The sequence below is a fragment of the Maniola jurtina genome, chromosome 22, assembly GCF_905333055.1.
Source record: "Maniola jurtina chromosome 22, ilManJurt1.1, whole genome shotgun sequence".
In the NCBI taxonomy this organism is placed as follows: Eukaryota; Metazoa; Arthropoda; class Insecta; order Lepidoptera; family Nymphalidae; genus Maniola; species Maniola jurtina.
The window spans coordinates 4,828,348-4,850,058 of NC_060050.1; the positions used below are offsets into that span (position 1 = coordinate 4,828,348).

Below are 21,711 nucleotides of genomic sequence, written 5' to 3' on the forward strand. Positions count from 1 at the left end.
GACATTTTGAAGTTTTTTCTATTTTTTGTTGTATGTATAGCGGCAATAGCGTTTATACCTAATTAAAAATCGTTATTTCTTGTACGATGTAATTAATATGTACTACAGTAAATTCAATTCATTCATCATGATACGGAACCCTTAGTATGCGAGTGGGACTCGCACTTAGCCGATGTTGTAGTCCACCCTTTTTAACCCCCGACCCAAAAAGAGGGGTGTTATAAGTTTGACGTGTGTATCTGTGTATCTGTGTGTCTGTGTATCTGTGTATCTGTGTATCTGTGTATCTGTCTGTGGCGTCGTAGCGCCTAAACGAATGAACCGATTTTAATTTAGTTTTTTTTTGTTTGAAAGGTGGCTTGATCGAGAGTGTTCTTAGCTATAATCTAAAAAAATTGGTTCAGCCGTTTAAGAGTTATCAGCTCTTTTCTAATTTTCTTGTAGAAAAGAAGGTTAGATAACCGTTAGGTTCATAATATTATGTCAATAGACAAATGTCAAGCTGTCAAGATGGACGTTGGCTAAATACATAATTATTTATTTGAAAATGATGTTTTGGAAAACTCAAATACTTTGGATCGTCGGGGGTGTTATAAATTTTTAATTTACACTTGTGTTACTGTTTCTCTAATCTCTAATTGACATAAACATAACTTTACCTACAAGGAAAATAGAAATACCTATCGCAGAACAATAGATTGAGATCTTTAATTATTAGATATTCCAGTTTAAATTCGTACGCAAGGTATTATTAGAAGCAATCAAGGATTACTTACCGAGGTTACCGATGTATGATAATAAACTGTTAATAGGTATAATAATTATGTCAGAGCTATTATTTATTGCTATATTCAATTGATTTATACGATGCGATTACAAGTGGCCGTGACATAGGTTTTTAAATGAACTTTGCATACAACCTTAACAGGGCTCTCTCCGTCACTCGTTTCCACTCGTTTCATACAATCGTAGTTCCAATTTCATTTGAATGTTAAGCAACCAAAGTCCATGAAATTTTGCAGACATATTCTAGAAACTAATATCTGTGTCTGTGGTGTTTTAGATTTTTCTAAAAATATGTAGTTTTAAAATTACAGGGGCTCAAAGATTTGTATGAAAATTTTAAGACCGCGTAACTTTGAAACCGAATATTTTAACAGAAATCTGGAAAACCACAGACATAGATATTAGTTTCTAGAATATATGTGCAAAATTTCATGGACTTTGGTTGCTTAATATTCAAATGAAATTGGAACTACGATTGTATGAAACGAGTGGAAACGAGTGACGGAGAGAGCCCTCTTAATAAACTTAAGTAAGTATTAACCGCTAATTACATGAGTAAATCAACTGATTTCTCCTGTATTGAACCACACAGATATTCTGAGCATGCCAGCATAGCTCTTTCGTCAGCTTAGTTACTTGGTTAATAGACAGATCTTCAAAAGAAGAGTTACATATTTTTTTAAAGAATACTAGCCATTTTAACCATGACTAATATTCCCCTTTCCCCTCCAACTAAGTGTAAAGCTTGTGCTAGGAGTAGGTACGACAATAATGCAACAGGTGGGATTTGAACCGCCGACTTTTCGGATTTTAGTTCGCTTCTATAACCGTTGAACTATTGAAGCATTAGAATCAGATTGCTTTTATCTATTGTTCGTTACAGTAAGCACAAATCCTTTTTTCTAAACCTTTTTCCACTTATTACGACGCATCAGTATTCGAAAAATGTAGTTTTTACGATCAAAACTTTTTGTTTAGTTTGATTAAGGCATTTTACGAGACCACAAATTGATGGTCGTATTCCTATTGATGCTGACCAACTTATTGTGACCTCTGGTTTTAGAAGGATGGTAAAAGAAAGAGACTTTTTCGAGTGTCATTTTAATTGGGCGGATTTAAATACCTACACGGTTGGAGCGGATCGTATCGATTTAGACACTTTGCTATTTGGAGAATTTACGGAAGTCGAATTTAGATGGACGTTTCTAAGTTCCTACGTGAAGGTACGCAGCTAGTAGACTGGACTTTTTGATATATTATGTCCGTGATGAGCAGTAGTAGCCTACTGGTTAATACGTATTTCTGTTATTCGAGGGGTTAGGGATTTTATCCGGGGCACACACCTCTAACTTTTTGGAGCTACGTGCTTTTTAAGCAATTCAATATCGCTTGCTTTAATGTTGAAGGAAAACATCGTGAGGAAACCTGCATACCTGAGAATTCTCCATAATTTTCTCAATGGTGTGTGAAGTCTGAAAACCCATACCAGCATGAGCAGAGTCAATTTAGGAATTTATGATTTCTAAATTGACTGAGGTCTCGTCTAATCTTGCTTGAGTGACCAACCAACCTATACACCAGCAAATACAAGTCACTAAGATGGTGCCATATTTTCCGTCAGTCATTCTTTGAAGACAAGTCAGGTTTTGAAAATTTTGATAGAGAAAAGATCTTCTCAAACGATTCATTGGTTTTTAGGTAAAACAAACAGACACACTTGCTATAATACATTTTGAGGATTTTCAACGGGATCGTTATAAATAAAACCTTAGGCATGTCCACGCGGATACAGTCGCGGGAAAAATTAGTTTACTTACTACTAACTAGCTGATGCCCGCGACTTTCCGCGTGGTTTCAGTTTTTCCTTTAATCCCGTAGGAACTCTTTGATTTTCCGGGATAAAAAGTAGTCTATCGAGATGTATCACAAGTCTGTACCAAACTTCATCAAAATCGGTCCTGCGGTTGGGCCATGAAAACGAACCAGACAGACAGACATACAGACAGACACACTTTCGCATTTATAATATTAGTATGGCTCATGTGTTAACCGCACGTGCACCAACAAAAGCCATACAAAGCTGTTTATAGTAAACAAGTAGGTACAATAAAAACTAAAAACCCAATCCAGTGATTGCAGCGTGAAATTCATTAGACGACCGAATGCCGTACAAAAAACGAGCGCTACATTTCAGCGTCGCAGCGGACTGTGACGCTGCGCGCCGCGCGTCCACCTCCATGCTTTGGATGCCGAATTGGATACGACAAAATAAAAACCGGCCAAGTGCGAGGCGTAACGAGGGTTCCGTACTCGGGTATTTTTTTTTTTTCAACATTTTGCACGATAAATTAAAAATGCATAGAAATAAATAAAAATCTGTTTTAGAATATGCAGGTAAAGTCCAGGTAAAGCCCTTTCATATGATACCCCACTTGGTATAGTTATCTTACTTTAAAAATTTAAACACATTTTAATTTTTTTTATTGATGTAACCACAAATTCACGGTTTTCGGATTTATTCCTTTACTTATGCTATAAGACCAGCCAAATTTCATGATTCTAGGTCAACGGGAAGTACCCTGTAGGTTTTCTTGATATACACGTCGGACGCACTGACAGACAGACAAACAGACAGACAACAAAGTGATCCTATAAGGGTTCCGTTTTTCCTTTTGAGGTACGGAACCCTAAAACATCTAAATTACAGATTTACGGTCGAAATTAATTAATAATAATTATCAATCCATCCGTAAACTGTCGATAAGTTACTAAGCGTAGTTTTTAATTATATTGACAACAAGATAAAGAGGAATCGTTGAATTAATTAAGAGTAAACAGCGCTAAAACCCGACTATAAACTAAGTGAATCCGCCTGAACTGCCGATAAATAAGTAGCGATAGATATAGTATAAAATTGTTTTTCTGTCACTCGGTGTATTTTAACATTGTAGTTATTATATTTATATTTATGAAGTAAAAATTTCTCTTTCATTTGATATCCTACTCGATACAAAAGCAAAAAAAATTTGGAGACCCCCACTTTTTTACCCGACTACGGCAAAGCCGAAAGGAAGGGTTATGATTTTATTGGATGTAACATCCGACAGGGTGGTTTATTCGGATGAAATGTAGCCTATATCACCCGGACCATGATATAACATAGATAGATTATCTTTCTCTTTCTGTGTCTTATTTGTCATTGTTGAGGTTCGTGCCTTCTTCATACGATTCGAGAAAGATTCCGATTCTAATCGGTTGTCAGGTGCTATGAAGTTAAGGTCGTAGTTCACTTACACGACACAGCTTCTGCACGGTAAAAGAATAAACACTCAAATATTATGAGCTTAAAGTCTTACTATGTACATACATTTACAGCGACAACATACAATTGCAAACAACGTGCAGCAAGCGTGCTTGCCGGAATCAAACGACTTGCTCGAGTGGTCCACGGGTCTACAGTGTGTAGGTCACTCGAGCAAGTTGTAGCTACGAGTATACTGGGACAGAGTCATTTTCGCATTTATAATAAATAATATTAAGTAGACCATGTATCATTGGTTGATACCTAATTGGGAGGCCTCGGCCGTGGCTAACTACCACCCTATCGGCAAAACCGTGCCGCCAAGAGATTTACTTAGCGTTGCAGTACGATGCTGTGTAGAAACCAAAGGGGTATAAGTTTATTAAAAACTGTCATACCCCTTCCAGGTTAGCCCGCTCCATCTTAGACTGCATCATCACTTACCACCAGGTGAGATTGCAGTCAAGACCTAAACTTGTGATTTATTAAGTAACTTAAATAACTTTGACCATAGTAATTTATACGGCTTGAAAGAAAAAGCGTTCAGTTTTCCGCATCAGGCCCCTATCTGCAGGGCAGTAAATCCCGCGGTGCCACGAAGCTACAAATTACGCTCAATATCGTCCGATATGGCCACATCTGTGGGAACGGTCCACGGCTGAGCCAGCGCGCGGCGAGCCGATTTATTAGAATATAAATTTTATTTGATACCGTTTACGTTCCTGTTTAACTAGTAGGTAACTTAGAAATAGCGCAATTTTTAAAATACCTAGTATTGGACCTACTTAGGAATTTATTTTATTTGTCGTTTTTTTCTCTCTTAAAGTTTTGTTTCTAGAGAGAAATAGAAAGACTTGTCATCTTTATATTGTGAAGTTCATAGTATAATTTGATTGTGGCATACCTAATAATTGCTTATTACGTCCAAAAACAAAGACACAAAAAATAGAAAGGCAGCCTTAAGTTTCACGGCGGTTTTGTAAGCAAAATATTTTGAAAAGAAATAATGTTAATTTAAGGTTTTAGGTTTTAAAAAATCCCATAGGCATTACTAGTTTTCCGGAATAAAAAGTATTGTGTGTTACTTTCCAGGTGTTTAAGTATCAGTAGGTATATTCTATATCCATGCGAAAAATCATGTGACTCCGTTGATCGGTTGTTGCGTGGTTGAAGGAAATTAGCATGCCATTCTGCAGGAATCGTTTTTTTTCTCGGGATAATAAGGAGCCTATGTCATTCTTGAGGTCTTTAACTATACTAATCGTGCAAAAGCACTTTGATCCGCTGTGTCCATTGCAACGTGATTGAAGGATAAACCAACAAGCCATACTTTCGTATCGACAGGAGTGATATTTTTTGATTACCTAAGTGTACCTACCTAAGACCAATGGAGAACAAATTGTATGACGGATGGGATAGGAGGAACGAGTGGCTTAGTTGTGACAACGTATACCTATCAATCGATTGCGACTGTAAAGCAACTTTGAATTAGTCATTAAGTAGGTACTTAACTGGATGGGTGACCGATTTTGGAGATCCGAATTTGGCCTTATCACTTCCTCCGTTCCCCGAGAAGAAGGTAAGTAGGTACCTAGGGTAGGAATGAGTCGACCAACTACTTAATAGTATCTACTTACAACCACTTTCATCTTAAAAAAAGTTATTTGACTATGAATCGCAAATAAAAAATGTCTCAAAAAATTACTACCTAAGCCTTATCAATCCGTGAAAAAGATCAGACGTGAAATTTAATTTGTTACAAAATCTTTGAAAACCCCAATTTTATTAAAATCCTGTGAAAACTTTAATGAAATCTGTATGAGACTACCTAGGTTCCTAGAATATTCATCCGTTTCAAATAAAATAGGTATTGTCTGAAAGGTTTTTTGTTTCTACTGTCCAAAACATCTAGGGTCAATGACATATTATTTCAAAGTTGATCTATATGCGGCAAAAAACTGAACGACAATGTAAAACCTGAATTTTCCCACCTCTCTATCTACATGCGTGAAAATGGTTAGGAGTAAGGAGGACATGCATAGTTTGTTGTTTCACTTCAAAGTGGGCCGTCTTTAGCAGTGACGCGTGATGACTGTTCTCTTTGAAGAGGAAACGATTATTGCAGATGGAACGACAAAAATAGTGTTGTCTCGCTCGCATGTTTTTTTTTTTACACTATGTTGACAGTAACGTAACGTTGTTATTGTAGGTGTTTATCTGATTATGTCAGTCTCTTACGTTTATTTTTAATCCGTTACGTTTAATTAGTTATTAAAAATTTATTTTGTAAAAGTTCAATTATTGATTATTACAAAATACCTAAACTTAAGTCATAAATATCTATCATACTCAATAATAAATAAATAAGATAAAATATAGTTTACCTTTCTAATATTATAAAGCTTAGGATTACAATGCCTCTAATGGCATGAGACTCTACAATGATCATTAGGTACCTAAGTATTTATGGTGTTTTTTATTAATCAGTAGGTAAGTAGGTAGTAATAAATTAACAACACAATTTTAATTTTATACCATTCATTTATTTATGAATATAAATATAAAATATACAATATACAGTATGTCAATCACAATAATTCAAATTCATATTTTAATAATAACACGTTACAATAATAAATTTTCTTAAAAATGTAAAATAAAAATATCACTAACGATAAGTATTTAATCAAATTGCCTCATTAACTTTCCTATTTTTCGCATCACTATAAAAATAATTAGTAATTACATAATATTAACTAATGTAATATACGTATTATCACCGTTTGTTAGTGACGCGTTGATGTCTTTTGTACCGGCCGTCCGCGTCCTTGAGATACGAAGGGCGCTACGAGACATTGTCTAAACAAAATATTTGATAAAACAGTTGTTTTTTTTTTCAAATATAATAAAAGTAAATGAATTTAACGTTTGGCTATATAGGTATAGCCAAACGTTAAATTTATTTACTTTTATTATATTTGACGATTGTGACGTTTCTACTATTCCTTGTCGGTAAACTAACCACCTATTTCTCTATAATATTATGTATTAAGTAGGCTTAATACATAATATTATAGAGAAATAGGTGGTTAGTTTACCGACCCAAGGAATAGTAGAAACGTCACAATCGTCATTCATAATAATTGTTTTGGTTAAACAATCATTATTGTCTCATATTTTACACGTGTTTTTGAATCAATACCCAGTTATAGTTATAGTGTAGAAGTCGGATTGGGAATTTACCATGGACCTTTTAGTTGTCAGATTTATAATTATTATTTTTCGTAAGCACGACTACTGACTGACTGACTGACTGTTCCTACCACTTGACTTGACCACAGTTCACGACTGTAACAATACGTCGAGGTTTCACCTACATTAGCAACTACTTATTTATTTTTATATTATTTTGAAATATATACAGAAGAAACTATACTAGATGGTGCAAAGGCAGCGACTTGGACTTGACTTTGATTTCCTAATATTTGACCTTCTTTAATATTTTGACCTAATATTCGACAGATATCGATTCAGGGTCAAACCAAGCGTTTCTTCACTCTAGTTCACTCTGACTTGACGATTAAAAGCACGAAAAGTTTATTTCAAGAAAAGTCTTTCTATTAAGCTATTTTAAAGACATTGACTGTATGATTCAAGCTTTGATTTCAGTTTTAATCTGTAATCTGTTGGGGTTCATAAAGCCACAGAAAATAGTACTATACAACATATTCTTCTTTTCCAAATCTGCGAAGGTGTTCTGACTCCTGGGTCTAAATCTCTAAGTGCTACTTATTCGTAACTTAGAACGATACAAGCACAAGCTAGCTTTAAGTGACACTGACATATCCAAAGACTGTACGACTCAGGCTTTGACGTTAGTTTGAATATGTGATCTTGTGGTTAAAGTCAGAGATAAAGCCAGTATACAACACATTCCACTTTACAAAGACTGCAAAGGTGTCCTAGGTCTAAAGTTCAAATGCTACCTAACTATAACTTAGTACAGCACAACACAGTACCTATAAGCACAAGCTAGCTTTGAGTAATATTGACATATCCATTGACCGTATGACTCAGGCTTTGATTTTAGTTTTAATCTAAGTATGATCCGTTGTGGTTCAAGACGGACATAATGGCAGTATACAACACATCCCATTCTACGGAAGCTGCGAAGGTGTCCTGGATCTGAAGTTCTTGATAATACTTAAGTATCCATAACTTAGTACCTACAAGCACAAGCTAGCTTTAAGTAATATTGACATATCCATTGACCGTGACTCAGGCTTTGATTTTAGTTTTAATCTATGATCCGCTGTGGTTTAAGCCGGAGATAATGTATACAAAACATATCCCATTCTATGGAAACTGCGAAGGTGTCCTGGATCTGAAGTTCTTAATAATACTTATCCATAACTTAGTACAGTACAAGCACAAGCTAGCTTTAAGTAATATTGACATATCCATTGACCGTATGACTCAGGCTTTGATTTAAGTTTTAATCTATGATCCGCTGTGGTTTAAGCCGGAGATAATGCCAGTATACAACACATCCCATTCTACGGAGGCTGCGAAGGTTTCGTGGGACGAAAAGCGCGCGAACGCAGTGCTGCGCCGATGCCCGCGCGCAACACACGCTCGCGCGCGACCTGTCACCACCGATGACAGCCCCGTACTGAAAACACTAACGTAAATCACGATTCTAAAATACGATTTTTTTCAAAAATGGAACGGATGACTTTTAAACGCTCCTGCGTCGATCTTACCTGACTTTGTATCTGTTAAAAAACTTTTTAATCGATTTATTTTGATTACTATAGACTACATTTGTATATTGGATATTTTAGTGGATGGAATGGATTGAAGTGACATTTTTTTTACAAATATACATGTGTTAGTGTGTTCTGAATTCAGTGCTAAATACTTTGTAAGGTCTACGTAATTTTGTTTGATCAGTTATATGGTTACAAGGGCGTGAATTTTGACTCGTTAGAAGTGTGAACTGAAAACGCGTAAACTGCTGAATTTGGTTATTAATATTTGTGAGGAGTATTTTACTGTTAAGTTCTCTTATACTGAAAAGAGATTTTATTTACGCACTAGATTTGCAAGGGTAAGAATTTTTTTATACTTTACCTAACTATATATTTAAGCTTTTCGGTAAAGTGCTAACTTAATTTTATGAAAAACCATTTTTTGAAAATGACTTTGTTTTACTAACCATCTTATCAGGAAAGCGAAGATTTAGACTGATTGAAAAGTAAAAATAAAAATATTTTGTTGGAAAAACTTGTAGTTGTAGGTATAGTAAATTAGACTAAACAATCTAAACTATGTTTAGTCTAAGCGGTGTGTGAAGTTAAAGAGATACATGGAAATTTTGAAGTCGATTCGAACCTACTATCCTTGCTATCTTTGCTATCCGTGCTGAAGTGCTTTACCAAAAAAGATAACGTTCGTAATCTTCCGATAACTTAGTTATGTACCAATAGGCTACCGTAAGAAAAAATTTACAAGTTACATACATTTCGTCACATTAATTCTTTTACTTATTTAACTATAAATTACGAAAATAAAAACAAAAAATGATAGGTAGGTTACCTGTTAACTAATAAATAATTTGATAACTGGTTTCAACTATTGTTTTATACCAACTGTCTACTTAAAAGGTACGCCCAAGAGGTGTAATGCTATAATATTATACCTATCAATAAAATGAAAAAGTTTTCTCAAATCGGGACCGACGGCTTAACGTATCTACATTTAAACCTACCTAATATTTTATACTAAGTAGGTACTTATACTTACTATTTCATACAGAAGCTTAAAAGGGCTAAATAACTACAAGTGACCTATGTGCAGCAGTTGAAGTCTATCAGTTGACGATAAAGATGATTATACCTAACTCTTTGACAACAGAGCCTCGATAGCTCAACGGTTGAGGAGCGGACTGAATTCTGAAAGGTCGGCGGTTCAAACCCCACCCGTTGCACTGTTGTCGTACCCACTCCTGGCACAAGCTTTACGCTTAATTGGAAGAGATAGGGGAGTATTAATCATGATTAGCATGGTTAATATTCTTTAAAACATGTGTAAATGAAAATTTATAACACCCCCAACAAGTGCAGTTTACAGTAACTAGAAAAGAGCTGATAACTTTCAAACGGCTGAACCGATTCTCTTGGATTATAACTAAGGACACCCTCGATCAAGCCAACTTTCAAACAAAAGAAAATTAAAATCGGTTCATTGATTTAGGAGCTACGATGCCACAGACAGATATACAGACACACAGATACATAGATAGACACGTCAAACTTATAACACCCCTCTTTTTGGGTCGGGGGTTAAAAAAAAATTGCAGTCACGGACATCTCTACTGCATGTAGAGACTAGAGGTCTTAGTAGATCATTTAAGAGACGACTTAGGTGTAGCGCAAACAGAGTGTACCTAAACAAGTATTTTTGATATCAATTTAAACTCAGGACTTCGTCTGTGGTGGCGTTTGCTGGCGCGCGTGTTGTGACTTTTTGGAGTGTTTTTTTGTTAGAAGTGGCCGGTTTTTGTGCTCTGCTGGTGTTTATTGGTGGTGGAACTGACTGGGAAGCGCTCTAAAGGGGCGCCGCGTGTATGTCGGCGGGCGCCGGCACAGATGAAGTCCATACTTATACATATAGTTTCCTAACTTGTAAATAACTACAAACTTGACATTGGCTAATCAGTGTAAAGCCAGACGAGAGAGAAAAAAAAAATTTAAACTCAACTTTTCCACGTCTGGGGTTGCTGCATGGCATTGATAAGTACCTATACCATAGTAAAGAGAGACTTGAGAAAAACTAGGAAAGCTTCTATTAATTATACGCAGGAGTAAGTAAGGGAAACTTCTATGAAGTATATGTAGGAGTAAATACACCTAGGTATTCTATTTTTGTACCTATACAAGCATTTACATGTATACTGAAAAAGAAAGAGCTATGAATTTAGCATCCCTGTTTATACAATGTAACTGCTGCTATCCGTGAATACTATGAATGATAAAGATGGTTGGATGCCTATGTAAATGTCGCTTTAAGCTGTACCTACCTATTGAGAGGCTCTCAGTAGATTCCACATTCCGAAACCGTGGTAGCATTTCGACGATTCGAAATGTCTTGTAAAATTTTACTTAAGCTACGAATATACAAATCTAGCTATTTACCACAACTTCGTCCATTGTGGAGTTAGGTATTTTAAAGATGCCCTTTAAAGTTAAAAAACCTTTTTAATTGAGGTCTACGTTTTCTAAAAAACTTCCGGCTTTCCAGCAAAATTTCACGCTTCTGGAGCAGTCAGTAAGTTTCCTAGATAGATTATAAAGATGGGATTTCATGTTATTTTCCTGTTTTTTTAATGAATTAAGATTTTTTAATGCATTAGGTAAGTACCTACTAAAATAAGGTGATAAAAAATTTGAAGAAATTGGTAAAAGGATTTTCAAGTAAGCACACTGAAATTGACGCAAATCTACAAAGCGGAGTTGTTGAAGGTGAACAAAATTTCCTACCTATTCCAAAATCACTTATTCATATCGGAACAGTTTTTTTAGAGATCTTTATAGCACACACACATTACAGGAAACCAAAACAAGATACAGATGAATCAATACAAAGTGTGCAAGGGCGGCCTTATTGCTTAATTACTTACATATTTGCAATCCAGTATATTCTCAACGATAAATAGATAGGTATATTTGTGTTCCTGTAAAGGTACATTATAAAAAATAGTTGATAGGTATGTCGTGAAGAGTTAAAAGTCGGCTTTTTTCATTGCATAAACACTTGCAGCAAGTGTTTTTGCATTGCATACCACTTGCAGCAAGTCAACTTCTGCAAGTTTAGTTACTAAAATTTTGCAGAAATTGACTTTGTTTTTTGCCTTAGTTGGATTGAGCTTACGAAGAGCATTTAAAAACTTTGTTGACGCCGATCGAAATCGTTAATTCAGTCATTAGTTATTCTAATTCGTTATGCACGTACCTAATTATAACAAAAAGAACTATAAAAACCATAAAAAATTGCTCCGAACTCCGTAAGAAGACCATGATTTATTGTTTGTGCTTTACTATAGGTAACTAGGTACTATTTTTTGCAGCGACTATTTAATAGGTCAGGATGACTCATCAATCGATCTAGTGGTTTTTTGCTACGTTCTTTTGGATTATCCTGAATTGATATCAGTAATAATTGACGTAGGTAAGAGTGCCTAGTTCCTTTTCCTTTTTTAATCGATCGCAGTCAAAGGCTAACTTGTAGCCTTTGACTGCGATCTCACCTGGCAGTAAGTGATGATGCAGTCTATAGAGCGCACTCTGACTTTGGTAAGACTTAAGAGAGAGTTAAAACGAGACAGATGTATATTATCTCTCACATAAATCTGTCTCGTTTTGACTCAATATTAAGTCTGAGCAAAGTAAAAGTGCACTCTATAAATCTCACCCTCAGATGGAAGCGGGGTAAGTTGGAAAGGTATGGAAGTTCTATGCAAGAGGTATGGTAGTTACTAGTTATCTTATCAAACACCTCTACATGGCATGATACCGGGACGATAAATGGCATGGGAGCACGTCTTGGCAGTATGGGGGCTTACTAGCCACGGTCGAAGCCTCCCGCCAGAACAGACCAGAGATAATTTTCCCAATTGCCCCTGCCTGAATTGAACCCGGGATCTCCCACTTATAAGACCACAGCGCTTACCATTGCGCCCGAGAGGTTGTCAAAAAGCTACCTACTTACCTACTGTTTTTTGCAGTGACTATCTAATAGGTTAAGATGACTAATCAATAAGTGATCTGATGTTTTTGCTGCGATTTCTTGGATTATCCTGAATTGATATCAATAATATTTTTTTATCTTATTATTATTTTACCTAGAACTTATTTTAATTTATTCCACCGTCTTCAAATAAATTGACGTAGGTATGAGAGTGCCTAGTTCCTTCAAAACAATTCTGAAAAGTAGTGATTCATTGGTAAGTAACTACTAAGTAAAAATTAAGTAATTTCATTTTAGATTGATATAGGACGTCGCAGTTCTCACGAGAAAAATGAAATTGTAATGTTCAATTTAAATCAATTTTTTTATTCAGTTTTTTTCATGTAGGTATCATAGTGGCTGACAAAAAGCAATAAAAAAGTGACTATAGAATGACTAGACCTAATAGATGCTATTTTTTACCTTTAAAAATGCTCAAATACCTAGGCTGTTTACTAAAGGTACGCTGCAGGAACCACGGAGGCACTTCGCCAATCTAAATCTAGTAAGAAAATATTACAATAAAACTTAAAGCTAGCCTTATCTAATTACTATACAAATCATGCCCGCGTGGAATGGTGCCAAGAATACCGGCTGCATTCCTGCGTTGGACAGCCAGGCTGATCCGTTGCGCAAAAAATGAGCCAGCCCTTCTGTCACCCGATGAGGCTATTAATTATTACTATTGACTATTCCCCTTTCCCCTACAACTAAGCGTAATGCTCGTGCTAGGAGTGGGTATGACAATAGTTCAACGCGTGGGGTTTGAACCGCCGACCTTTCGGATTTCAGCTTGCGTTTTAGCCGTTGAGCTATTGAGGCTATAAAATACCTAAATAGTTTGAATCACGTCGCATACTATCTTATCACTGCATGACATCGTTTAGCTCTCTTTAGCTTTCTGTAGCTTTTACTACTTTTATCATTTCTGTCTTATCTTTACATTTAAACTTAGCGGAAATAAGGTAACAGTGACGAATTGTTTGATATAAATCAAGTTTTGTGAAAATGGCCACTATACTCAAATTTCTTAAGGTTGTGGTTCATAATAAGCGTAGCTGCTGATACGCGATAAAAAAATGATAATCGATAGCGAATAAAAATTGCATTAGTTAAAAATAATAATTATTATTTAGAGAATTTTGGGTTTTTATACAAAATATTTTACTTCTTTTGATATTATTAATGTTATATCTAGCCTAATCTACCTAGTAAGAGTAAAATCATGCATCCCCGAGTAGGTACCAAGAATACTTGCTACATTACGACTCTGAAGAGCCAGGAAGATTCTTTGTGCATAAAATGAGCCAATGCTAAAAAAATATTTCAAATTAACTATTAATTGAAGTAAGTAAAATAGCGTTGATATTATATCATTCGCTTATCTCTTGAGGTGTGACCGTGGTATTAGTGTTGATCCATGTTAACAAATGTCCGATATCACTTAACGGTATCTTGATATCGCGAGCTAAAACACAAATAAAGGCTTAGCTCGATTCTAAGCGCTTTTAGATACAAAATGGTTCTTTGAACGAAGTTTATTAGTGGTTTAACTTTTAAACAAAGATATTTAAACTTGTATTGCTTTGACAGACGGGAGAAACAGACAAAAAGTCATAGGTCAAGAAAAAGAGGCTCCTGAGATTATTTTTTATTCTAAAGTCAAAACTACCTAAGTATGTCTAAACTGAACATCACTGGAGCTTTTTTTCACTCATAGGCTTTAAAATAGGTATTGTATCTAAAGTCTAAACTAAGCATAGCTAGCTTGTCTCGGCTTCGCACTTCTGCTTTCACCGAAAGTTACTTTTTAGCTTATATTGGTTAAAAAACTTGATCAAATTCTTTAACTGACTTATATTTATATTGACTTCATACTATGGTATAGTGATGTTCCTAATGAAAGCAACTTAAGTAGTTACTGAAGCGCGAAACAAAATAAAGTGGTTTACAATAATATCCACTCTACCCTCCAAGCAAATCTCTTCGATCTAAAAAAGCTATTGATATTATTTTAATACAAATTCATGTATAAGAGCTGTATTATTGATTTATATGGGACAAATTGTGTCTTTAATATGTTCTAGATAATAATCTTTTTTGTTGAGCAATATTTTAATAGGATTTAAGCTTAGGTGTGGCTTAACCATATTAGTTTAGCTAGTTAAGTGACACTAACTAAATTTAGTGAGAGATTATTATCTTAGAAGTGGTAGGGTATTAGCCTACAGATTGTATTATTGATCTCGGCTTTGATAGAGTATTTAAATAAGCATAGTTAGTTGTTAGTTAAGTAGTTTCTGAGTAGATCTGTGTTTCCTACCAATTACAATCCGGGTACCTATCTTTGAAATAAGAGTGAATAGGCATCTTCTAGATAAACGCGTCCCATCATCACCTTCCATCAGGTGTGATTGTGGTCAAGCGCTTGCCTATAATAAATAAAAAAGTTTTTGTATTTGTACTTTAGAAATTTGAAAACAAGTACCTATTTCTTTAGATTTTTTGTACTCAAAAGTTATAAGTTATATAAATACCTTATCACTTAGGAAAAGGTGAAAGATAAGTGGAAAGAATATTATGTTATAACTCCTGTACACAAAGGCCCAATGATTTCGGCGAGTGCCAGTCAATATGCAAACGTTATGTGCGATTTGTTCTAAGATCCTTTGATGTTTTGATAACAACCAGCAAAAGTTAGCAAGTCGGCCAGTGCAGGCCGCTCGCTGTAAATAGAAGCTAAGTGGTCCTGAACACGCCGAGTGCATTGGCCAAGCATGTTAGCCCAATGTGTATAAGACTTATCACTATCATAACAAGTGTAAATTAAAAATTTATGACACCCCCGACAAGTGAAGGTAACTAGAAAAGAGCTGATAACTTTCAAACGGCTGAACCGATTTTCTTGGATTATAGCTAAGAACACTCTCGATCAAGCCATCTTTCAAACAAAAAAAAACTAAATTAAAATCGGTTCATTAGTTTAGACACTATGAGGTCACAGACAGATACACAGATACACACGTCAAACTTATAACACCGCTCTTTTTTGGTCGGGGGTTAAAAAAATGTACGTATTCGTTAAAATGTCGTTCGTTTCGTTCTTAAACACCTATTCGTTGGTATCCATTCTACTACTGGTAGAAAACATTGTTCAAAAAGCTTAATGTATTGCGATTCGAACCCACGACCTCTGAGTAACACTCCATGATCTTTAACCATTAGTCACGGCTCTCCGTCCATATCAACATGTTAACAGATTCAGTGATGATGTATTACTTTGATGTGAACTTTCATCACTATCAAAACACTATACCCTGTCTATAGCTACTCACTATAAAAAGGTATCGATAGACGATCGAACTTGTTCGTCAAATATAAACAGTTAACATATCTATGTAAGTGTATAATACGGAACCTTACAAAATAAGCATTCCCTATAATCTGATAGACTGTAGTTTCTCACTCAAGCTTCAGTCTCATCTCGGGTAAAGACAAGACCATGGTAACGACAGCATTTTACAACTAGCTTTTCATTTTATAACTCCACAAAAATGGGTAATACATACCATAGTTATACATAGGCAGGGCGTACTTGAAAAGGAAAGAGTGTTAAAAATAGAAAGAGTTTAACTGTAAAACTTTTACAAGTAATTTTGAACCCTCAAGTGAATCTACCACTACTGTACTGGTTTGGATAGCCCTAAGTGAATGTTCATTAGTGACCCTAGTGAAATTGTAAATTTTGGTCTGATGGTTAGCAAAATATACAATTACGCATAATAACAGATGTCAGAGAAGTGCGAAAATCGGCTCAGCAGTAAAGAAGAAGATAGCTTCGTCAAACAAGTTCGATCGTCTATTCACACCATTACATTTTTGCGTCGATTAGGCTCGTAATCAAAACCAGTCATAGTGAGACTGGTGTCGCCCTCTGACCCTGGCTGTGGCACGCAATTAAATTTCTACGGTCCAAATAACCGGCACTTGTCTTCCTAAAACGCGTGATTAATCTAAAGTTAAACGCGTTCAAAATAAGAGATTTCGGAACTTGATTTTCTAGTTAACTTCCAATCATTGGATGGCTAACCAATTAAAAATATTAATTATAGGTATCATGCACCTCTATGTATCGCACACTTTTTAATTTTTTGTTGAATTGCTACTTTATGATTATAAATATTATAATCAAATTGATGGAAAGAGAAATTAGAATATTTACTAAGAAAACTGCATCCATTTAAAATAAATTACCTATAGTTGAAACTAGCTGTTTCGCTCTAGTAAGATAGCACAGTTGGGCTAACTATTCTATAGAGTACAGATTCCTAGAAGATGCCCGGGATTTTATCCACGTGGATATAAGTACCTAGGTTTTTGAAATCCCAAGAGAACGCTTTGATTTTCCGGGATAAAAGTAACCTATGATTGTCTCGAAGATTCAAGCTATCTCAATAAAATAAAATAAAATAGTTGCTTCCCACGATTTCATCCATTTACATTTAGGTTTTTGAAAATCTTGTGAGAACTTTTTGCTTTTCCGGGAAGTTGTAAAAAAGTTGCCTATGTCAGTCCCCAGGATACAAGCAATCCTTGTATCCCATCAAAATCGCGTTAACAGATAAGCTGAGCAAAGCTAGCATACAAACACTTTCGCATTTATAATATTAGTATGGGTATGGATGGACGGACAGCAGAAAAAGCTCAAAGAATCATAATATTGTCACTCACATGTAAAATATATTACAAAGTCCACACAAAAGACTATTTTCCGATTAAAATCTGCAACGCTGTTTACTGAGTAACATATTAAATATTAAGATGGCAACAGTGATTTCGAAAAAGAGAATAGCCGACGGAGAGGCCTTCGGTATCCCGGCAAATATTTAAATTTCAATCCGAGCGCATATCAATGGGGAGCCATAAGCCACCGGCTGTTGTTTTTTTCCAAAAAGCCGCACTGCCCGCACAGAGACAATAAAGAAAAAGGGTACGAGGAAAGAGCAAAAAAAAAAGGAATAAACAGAATCTAGATTCGAAACACTGGCTGATTCGAGGCTGGAAACAAAAGGAGTTAGCTCCCGCTTGACCGAGATCTTGGAGTACGGCCGCATCTCGTTTTGACCTTTTTTTTTGGTTTTGTCCAACTTTGCATCCATGTGATTTCTTTCCCTGATGCATCACAATAAGACTGTCGATCGGCGACAGGAGCTATTTTTGGAAATAATTGCGTACAGCTTATTTTTGTGGGTATCCATTGTAGTAGCATGTGTAATAACTAATAATGTACCTAAGTATCTACACTGTAGTCTGTACTTACCCAAAAGTTTTTCAGTGTTCTGATTAAGAGTGAACATGGAGATAAAAGCTATTCAATAGACTTTATGCTCTAAAACAATATATAAATAGCTACACATGAAATAAAGAAACAAGATAATAGATAATTATTGAAGCTATAACAATGTAATAGGCAGCTATAATATATTTTTAATTATAAAATAATGTTTTAATAACGTCTTGCGCAAAGGATCAGACTGGCTGTATATCTACATGTTGTGATATACAGCCAGGCTGATCCTGTGTGCTGAATTCCTTGCGGGCTCTTCTTAGAATAATCTGCTTTCCAAACTGGCGGTAGAGTCTTGACATATCATAAGTAGCACAAGCTCCCCTACATGAAAGAAACAATTCATTTCATCCTCCTCCTACATGACGAATACATATCTACATTTTTTCAAATGGTACCTATTATTTAAACAGTTATAGTTACTTTTTAAGTACTTAAGATGCAACAACAGCAGTTAAGGGGTTAACCCATTAACGTATCCTTCCAACAAAGCACCCAGCGCTCGTTAAACAAAGACCACCTGCATCCCTCGGCCCCGCCGCTAAGTGGTCGCTAATGAAGGCACCCCGCTGTCCTTCGCGACAGGAGTGCTAATGCGTAAAAATGCGGCGTCAATATTGGTATATCGACCGTTAGCGTTTTTGGTGGTAAGTAGCAGACGATATAGCTAAATACACCTACATTTACATACATTTTAAGCAATTTAAAGCCTCGATAGCTCAACGGTTGAGAAGCGGACTGAATTCCGAAAGGTCGGCGGTTCACACCCCACCCGTTACACTATTGTCGTACCCACTCCTGGCACAAGCTTTACGCTTAATTGGAGGGGAAAGGGGAGTATTAGTCATGATTGGCATGGCTAATATTCTTTAAAAAAATAATTAAATATCATTTGCTTTAACGGTGAAAGAAAACATCGTGATCGAAACTTCTTAGTATTTACATGAAAACTACAAAATATTTTTAAATTCATTCATAATAAAAATGAATCAGCACACAGAACAGAAAATTAAAATATCACTACCCGTTAGTCATATCCGTATATCAATTCACACGTACACAAACAAGATGATCGCATAATAAGATTAACAGGGCTCTCTCCGTCACTCGCTTCATACAACCGTAGTTCCAATTTCATTTGGAATTATTTCATTCAAACTAATATCGGTGTCTGTGGTGTTTTAGATTTTTCTCAATATATGTAGTTTTAAAATTACAGGGGCTCAAAGATTTGTATGTGAATTTTTAAGACCGCGTAACTTTGAAACCGAATATTTTAACAGAAATCTGGAAAACCATAGATATAGATATGAGTTGCTAGAATATGTCTGCAAAATTTCATGGACTTTGGTTGCTTAATATTCAAATGAAATTGGAACTACGTTTGTATGAAGCGAGTGACGGATAGACCCCTCTTAAGGTACCGACTCGGAACTGAATCTAGGACCTGAGGTAATATTTTTCCCATTCATCGATAAACTTGTACGATGATCTAATCCTTGTTAGAGATTGCGATTAGAATAATTTATGCCGCAATATAGCTTATGTTTCCCCATTAACGATGATAGCTGTGATGTTTATCTTAAGGCATTAAACAATGTAAAATAGAATTAAATGCAGTATCTAATAATAACATTACAGTTTAGAAAGCGTACAGTTTGGTAACGCGCTCGATTGCAAGCTTATGCTATGAGAGAAGTTTCCTTAGCAAGCTCCCGAGCGCTTTTCATACAAACTTTACAGAAATCGGGCAAGCCACAGAGACAGATATTAATTTTTAGAATGTGTCTACTTAAGCTCATCGAGTTAGCCCTAATTCACACGAGCGTTAAAAAAGCGTTGTGTTAAAACCCGGCGTTGCGCTGAACATACAAAGTGCGCGTTAAAAAAGTGTTGACGTGTGAACAGATACTTGGGAATGCATTTGTTCGATTTGAAATACTTTTTTAACGGACGTTAAAAAAGCTCTCGTGCGAATGAGGCCTTAAATCACTACATCTCGACCCAAATTATAAGTGTGAAAGTGTGTTTGTTTGTTGGTTTATTGGTTTATCCTTCATTCACGTCGCAACGAAGCGACGGATCGACGTGATTCCTTGCATGGTTCTCGGTTGCAAGATCTGGAGAGTGCAATAGGCTATTTTTTATCCCGATAAATCAAAGAGTTCCCACGTGATTTTTAAAAACCTAAATCCACGCAGACGAAGTCGCGGGCATCCGCTAGTTGGTTAGTATTTACATGAGAACCAAACTAGACACCGAAGGTATTCAATAATTATTTCAAATCTGGGGAGGAGAATTATTTTGAAAGGTCAAAATACCCGTATGTATACAAATTCTTCCAACCGATCGACTGACATCGAACGAATGAAATATCCATTTTAATTAAACTACTTTCAATACATAAATCAATAACCTACATATATAACTTCTAAAAATCCAGATCGATTTTCAACAATAGCCTAACCCAGTGGTTGTTCTGCGCAAATAAAGACATTAATTACCCTACTGTAAGGTTGCTAAATTGTGATAATCTTATGGAACATAATTAATAAGTAGGTATGAATATTAATAATTGTGACGACGTTTTAACTTATTTATGAGTCTTAAGTAGTAACAAAAACTAAGCAATATACGTTTTTTCACGTTTTGACCTTTACGACAAGTAATAAATATTCCAGGTCCTGAAGAAAATGAAAATAATAAGTCCAATACGACATGAAATTTAATTTAAAATCTAATGCGTTTTATAACGGCGTCTTTTGTACGAGAAAGCAACTAAAATCCTAAGTAAGCTGCTCTTTCCAAATACAGACACGTTCAACGTTCATCTACGAAAGTCAGTCAATGGACGTTCTATTAAGTTAATTGAACAAGATAAAGTTGAAAACTAAAACCCGACTACGATCGTCTTAATAAACGCTGAAATATAAGAGTAAAATTGTTTTTCTGTCGCTTGGTATATTTTAATGTTGTTATACATTTATACTCATTCATTTGACATCCCACTCGACACAATACCAAAAAAAAAATTGGAGACCCCACTTTTTTATGTTATTTGGATAAAATTCACCTAATGGATTAGGTCATTTTTTTCGTATAAAATATAGCCTATGTCACCCGGACCTTAACAACGAATCAATTAAAACCTCATTCATCCAAATCGGCCCAGTAGTTTAGGCGCTACGGTGGAACACACAGAATCTGGATACAAACATACATACATACATAGACTGCTAAAATCATAACCTTGCCTTCCTTTTGGCTTTGCCGCAGTCAAGTAAACAATAGATAGGTATATTATATACAAAATGAAGCACAGATCATATTATTTATTTATAATTTTAAAATTATAAATAAATATTTTAAAATTACAAATATGAAAAACAGCAAACACGACAGACAGAGAGACAATGAAGTGATCCTGGGTTCTTTTTTTCAGGAGATACGGAACTTTTAAAACCACTCAAATGACCTAGTTACCTACAGA

General features: G+C 35.5%; 1 protein-coding gene across 2 annotated transcripts in view; it reads left to right on the forward strand.

Annotated features, from left to right (window-relative positions):
* The first annotated feature begins 8,704 nt into the window (after positions 1-8,704).
* LOC123876686 (neuronal PAS domain-containing protein 4B-like) overlaps positions 8,705-21,711 on the forward strand; it is a 176,487-nt gene continuing 163,480 nt past the window's right edge. For both annotated transcript variants that reach the window (XM_045922981.1, XM_045922982.1), the window contains exon 1: positions 8,705-9,197. The gene's annotated coding sequence lies outside the window, so the exon portion shown is untranslated. The remainder of the gene's footprint in view (positions 9,198-21,711) is intronic.